At 41.3% G+C, this 6,586-nt stretch overlaps 1 pseudogene across 1 annotated transcript; it reads left to right on the forward strand.

The window, feature by feature from the left end:
• The first annotated feature begins 1,754 nt into the window (after positions 1-1,754).
• Positions 1,755-3,438, forward strand: LOC307178978 (eukaryotic translation initiation factor 1-like; annotated as a pseudogene). Its single transcript has one exon. The product of its transcript is annotated as a eukaryotic translation initiation factor 1-like (transcript).
• The last annotated feature ends 3,148 nt before the right edge of the window (positions 3,439-6,586 follow it).

A 6,586-nucleotide genomic window follows, 5' to 3' on the forward strand; every position in this document is an offset into this window, starting at 1 on the left:
GTTAAAATAAAGCTGCTATTAACATCCTTACCCATATAACTTTGTGGATAAATGTAATCATTTCTCTTGAATATATACTTAGAAGTGGCATTGGGACTTCCCTCGCGGTGCAGTGGTTGAGAATCCGCCTGCCAATGCAGGGGACACGGATTCGATCCCTGGCCTGGGAAGATCCCACATGCTGCGGAGCAACTAAGCCCATGTGCCACAACTACTGAGCCTGCGTGCCACAACTACTGAAGCCCACGTGTTAGAGCCTATGCTCTGCAACAAGAGAAGTCACCACAATGAGAAGCCCACGCACCACAACGAAGAATAGCCTCCGCTCGCCACAACTAGAGGAAGCCAGCGCACAGCAATAAAGACCCAATGCAGCCAAAAATAAATATATAAATTATATAAAAAAAGAAGTGGCATTAAGGATCATAGGATAGTATATCTTTCTCTTGATTTCGTAGAAAAGTTAAAGATACTCTTATAAGAGCTAGTGTATTTATGCTGAATGACTTTTCTTTACCCCTTCGTGTTCCAAATACATATCTGAACAAATCTATGTTTCCTAAGTATAACTATGTTGGATTACTGGGTAGAAAAGTATGGCTAGAAGTTCCTAAGTAATGAATGTATTGATTAAGTCTCATTGCTGTTTTTCTTCATATCTTCCTGATCTTCTAGCCGTAATGTTCTTCAAAAGCTGCTGAAACATCTTATACTAATAATCTCACTTTGCATCTAACATCAGTGTAATACAAAATGTAAAAGACGTGTAGCTTGCTGCATGAATCCATTCATTTCCAGAGAGTCCATGAATTCAAAATAATTTTCAGCTTGCTAGAATGTCTTCCATCTATATCTTCAGAGGTATATCATCTTAATTTAGTCTAGAGGCCTTTATCACCCCCTACTTTAGATTTATTCCTGTAAGGATTACATTTTTCTTGCTCAATTATAAAGATCTGAAGGATAGCAACTACACTTTTAATGCTAATCTTCAAACACTAGCCCAGGGCCTGCCATATTGTTAGCAATTACTAAATACCTGATAGTCATTCAGAAATATAACTTCTAGGAAACTGTCATTGGGAAAGAGTTATAAAATGCACAGTGATACATGCACAAGGATGTATATCAAAGAATGATGTACAATAAGCACAAGTTAGAAACGTAAATACCTAATAAAAGATTAAATAAATTATTATCACCAGTAAGGTGATATATTATGCCATCAATAGTGATGGCATATTCCACAGATCTGTTAATTCATCATATTCCTGATGAAGTACTGAGATGGAAGGCATTAAAAAATGCATGACATTGAGAGGTGATATTCAATCATAATTTTTTTAATGGGCTTTGTCAAACTTCTCAGATGTGAATCTCAGCTATCACAATAACCATGTGCCCTTGGACAATTTAGTTTTGGGGGCCAATTTCATCATCTTACTTTAAAATGGAGATAATAATTTAGGGCTAAGTAAAATACAATGAACAGGTTTTAAACACACACAATTGAAGACGCAGAGGGAGAAAAGGGGCAGAAGAATATTTGAAAAAATATTAGCTGAAAAATGTCCCAAACTAAATCCATCAGGCCATAGTTCAAAGAAGCTGTCAAAAGGCCAAGAAGAATAAATACAAAGAAAACTCTGTTGAAAAACCAAAGAAAAAGGAAATCATAAAAAGTAGTGAATGGGGCTTCCCTGGTGGTGCAGCGGCTAAGAATCCACCTGCCAATGCAGGGGACACGGGTTCAAGCCCTGATCTGGGAAGATCCCACATGCCGTGAAGCAACTAAGCTCCTGTGCCACAACTACTGAGCCTGTACTTTAGAGCCCGTGAGCCACAACTACTGAAGTCCGCGCACCTAGAGCCCATGCTCCGCAACAAGAGAAGCCACCGCAATGAGAAGCCCGCACACCGCAACGAAGAGTAGCCCCCACTCACTGCAACTACAGAAAGCCGGCACGCAGCAACGAAGACCCAACGCAGTCAAAAATAAAATAAGTTAAAAAAAAAAAGTAGTAAGGAATCACTAAGCCGCTGCCATGGACTAAGCAGCCTCCCCCTCGAGCCCCCTCGCTTCCCGACACTCAGTCCTCCGCGCCCGCTTTCTCCAGCCGCGGCCTTCCGCAGGCCGTTTCCACAGAGGAAAAGGAATTGTATCGTATGTCTGCTATCCAGAACCTCCACTCTTTCGACCCCTTTGCTGATGCAAGTAAGGGAGATGATCTGCTTCCTGCCGGCACTGGGGATTATATTGATAAAAGAATTCAACGGAGAACCGGCAGGAAGACCCTTACTACAGTCCAAGGGATCGCTGATTACGATAAAAAGAAACTAGTGAAGGCATTTAGGAAGAAATTTGCCTGAAATGGTACTGTAATTGAGCATCCAGAATATAGAGAAGTAATTCAGCTACAGGGTGAAAAGTGCAAGAACATATGCCAGTTCCTTGTAGAGATTGGACTGGCTACGGACGACCAGTTCATGGGTTTTAAGTGCGTTTGGCTCACTGAAGCTTAAGTGAGGATTTCCTTGCAATGTGTAGAATTTCCCTTCTGGCCCTTGTCACAAGTTTAAAAACCTCACAGCTTGTATAATGTAACCATCTGGGGTCTGCTTTTAACTTGGACTAGTGTAACTCCTTCATGCAATAAACTGAAAAGAGCAAAAAAAAAAAAAAAAAAAAAAAAAAGTAGTGAGAAGTAACACTAAGACTGAGAACTGACTTCTCCAAATCAACAAAACTAAAGCCGTAACAATTAAGTAATCTGGGACTTCCCTGGCGATCCAGTGGTTAAGACTGTGCTTCCACTGCAGGGGGCACAGGTTCGATCCCTGGGTAGGGGAAATAAGATTCCACATGCCACGGGGTGTGGACCAAAAAAAACAAAACAAAACAAAACCAAAAAAAAAAAAAAACATTAAGTGATGTCTTCAATATGCTGTATAAATGTCAAACCAGAATTCTATACTACATAAAAACAGCCTTCAAAGAAGTGGACTGGGCACTTATTCTTGAATTAGGTTTGCCTTATCTCACTTATAATTCCACAAAACTGAATGTATTGTTCATCATATTATCCCACTCAACACTGATTTTGACGATGGAACTTACTGTACAGAAAAAGTGAATCAATGAGCTAAAATCCATGGATTCACTAGGTTTAGGTATACATCTCCTCAATTAACTGATATTATACAATGGTGGAAAGAACTACTAAAGAGTCAATTATGTTGTCAGCTAAGAGGAATACCATGTGATGTTGGGGCACTATCCTGTAAAATGTATTTACTTGAACCAGAGATCAGTACATGGTACTATTTCTCCAATAAACTTTTATACATGGATAGGTTCAGGTAGCAAGGGTAGAAGGAAGTCAGACTAGATATTCTGTGGCTCACCACAAATTTTGGTTCCCATCAATATTGGGTTACGCTAATTTAGAGATCTTACTGGTATTTCGATAAAATTGAAATTCTCACTTTCCATTCCTAGCCAAAAAGAATCACAATATACAAGATAAAGACCTTTTGTACTTTTTGATACAAGCAGATGCTATCATTCGTGGAAGATGTGCCAGATGGCTAAAACGGTCACCACCCTCTGCCAGCAATAATGAGGCAGCTCCATGACACAGTCTATGGAAATCTGCTAAGGCTGTGAGTTTTGAGCAGAATCCTGACTGCCAATCTGTCCCAGGAATAACCTGCCTATGTCTTCCTCCCAGCTGGTGGACAACTTCAAATGCTACGTGTACATGGAGCCTGTCTACTACCCTGACCTTGCAGTAACTAGGAACTTGATTTAAGTGTGAAATAGAGACTCATAAAATAAAACCCCAAATATCCAGGATACAATAATTACACACACACACACACGCGTATCAAGAACTAGGGAAAATCTCAAAGTGGATGATAAAACATAATCAACAGGTATCAACAGGAAGTTAACACAGATATTGGAATTATCTGACATGGATTTTAAACTATGAAAACTCATCCAGACGAATAGTCTGATAACTATTAATTAAATCCATAATTTACCATCTTCAGAAGAAGAAATCTCCAGGCCTGTATTAGGGTTCTTCAGAGAAACAGTACCAATATGGTATCAAAGGAGATTTGTTTTAAGGAATTGGCTTATATGATTATGGAGGCTGAGAAATCCCACGATCTGCCATCTGCAAAATGGAGACCCAGAAAAGCCAGTGGTGTAATTCAGTCAACAGCCCAAAGGCCTGAGAATGAGAGGAGCCAATGATGTAAATAAACCCCAGTCTGAGGGCAGAAGATGAGGTGAGATGTCTCAGCTCAGAAAATAGGGGAGGGGAGAATTCCTCTTTCCTCTGCATTTTTGTTCTATTCAGGCCCTCAGCAGATTGAATAATGCCCACCCACATAGAAGAGGGCAAACTCACTTTACCAAGCTCACTGATTCAGATGCTGATCTCATTCGGAAACATCCTGACACACCCAGAAATAATGTTTAGCTCGGTATCTGGGCATCCTCTGATCCAGCCGAGCTGACACATAAATTTAACTCTTACAAATGCACACTGTCAAATCGGCACTCATACCGCTCTCCTTAAACCATACTTAATCTCCAAATAAAAACAATAACAAGGTCATAATTTCACCTAACATGATACAGCTATTCTGGGTACAACTGAAAACTCAGTAAATTTTTCCCAGAAGAGGATGCAAAGTCCTTGGGTGATCTTTACACTTCTTCTAGGTACCCTGTAATTTAAATATGATGATGTAAAATTAACAACGTTAAATACTATGATATAAAGTCAATACTTGAATACTGTGATGTAAAGTTACAAGGTATGGGATCAAGAAAGAAAAGAATATAAGCATAAACAAACAGGTTCATAACAAAACAAGGAGGAATACTCATGACAATTACAGTCCTCATTTCTGTAACTGGTCACATGATTATGCTTCTTTACCTGGTGGAGTGACACAAATTTTCATTCCTGCAGGGTCTGGATCATTGGTAGTCCTGCCCGGATTGGGTTGTTGTTTTCCACTGACCTTAGTCACAGGGCCATGGTGATAAGAGATGCCCTAAGTGATCTCTTGTATTCCAGATGTATTCTTCCTTACCTCCATTGTGGGATAGTAGTCCAATTTCCCCTCAGTAGTCAGGATCGATCATCCTAGCCAACACCGTAACTCTCCTTTGCCTGTTGATTCAGAGGTATGAGACCAAGGTGGCCAGGTGGCAGTCTGAACATCCAATTCACTGGAATCATTACTGTGCCACCTGCTGGAAGCAGTCTTCCTTCTGGAACTAAAACCTCTAACCCAGAAGTGCATAAAGTCATGGGAATGGGAAGCAAAAATTTTGATACTAGGGGTAATAGTTTTACCACTACCATTTCCACCTGTAAAGGAAAACCCACAGTTCTTCCCTGTGTTTCTTCCTTGTGCGTCTTCTTTACTATTCACACAGAACACTTCACTTCTGGTCGCCGAATGTCGGGGGTGGGGCCGCGGTGCATGGCGGGGTGGGGGGGGTCAGCTGGGTGTCCTACAATTTAGTGTCAGACACACAGGTTAAGGGCTCAGTCCCACAAGGCTGCTCACCACTTCAGATGCCAATTACAAGTAGTAGGTCCCCATGTTACAGCTTCTGTCTGATTTGGCTACAAATTCAAGGTTCCCACGACCCCCTCCTCAGGTTCAGGTAATTTGCTAGAGCAGCTCATGGAACTCAAGAAAGCACTTACATTTACCAGTTTACTGAAGGATGTGATAAAAGGATACAGATGAACGGCCAGATGAAGAGAAACACAGGGTAAGGTGTGGGAGGTGCCAAGCACAGGAGCTTCTGTCCTTGTGGAATTTGGGTGTCACCCTCCCAGTGTGGATGTGGTCACCAGCCTGGAAGTTCTTTGAACCCTGTATTTTGGGGATTTTTATGGAGGTTTCTTCATGGAGGCATGATGGATCATTAACCCCATTTCCAGCTATTCTCCCTTCTCAAGAGAAAGGTGAGCAGGGTTGAAAATTCCAACGTTCTAATCATGCCTCCTCAGTCTTTCTGGAGACCAGCCCTCATCCAAGGACCATCAAGGAGCCCACCCAGAGTTGCCTCATTAGAACAGAAGATACTCCTATCACCCAGGAAATTACAAGGATTTCAACAGCCCTTTGTCAGGAGCCAGGTCAAGGACAAAATATTAGAGTAAGAGATGCCCCTAGTGTTCTTATCACTTAGGAAATTACCAGAGTTTTAGGAGCTCTGGGCCAGGAACTAGAGGCAGAGACCAACATATATACAGTTAACCCTTGAATGGGTTTGAACTGTGAGGGTCCACTTATACATGGATTTTTTTCAATAAATACCACAGTACTACACAATCCAAAGTTGGTTGAATCCACGGATGCAGAAACACAAATACAGAGGGCCGACTATAAAGCAGTATGCAGATTTCTGACGGCACGGGGTATCGGCACCCCTAAACCCTGGGCTGTTCAAAGGTCAACTGAATTTTGTTATCTCACACTATTCCTCGACTCCTGTATCCATGAATCCTGGCTGCTAGAGAAACTATCACATATTGGATTCTGC

This window comes from Stenella coeruleoalba, assembly GCF_951394435.1.
Source record: "Stenella coeruleoalba genome assembly, chromosome: 20".
NCBI lineage: Eukaryota > Metazoa > Chordata > Mammalia > Artiodactyla > Delphinidae > Stenella > Stenella coeruleoalba.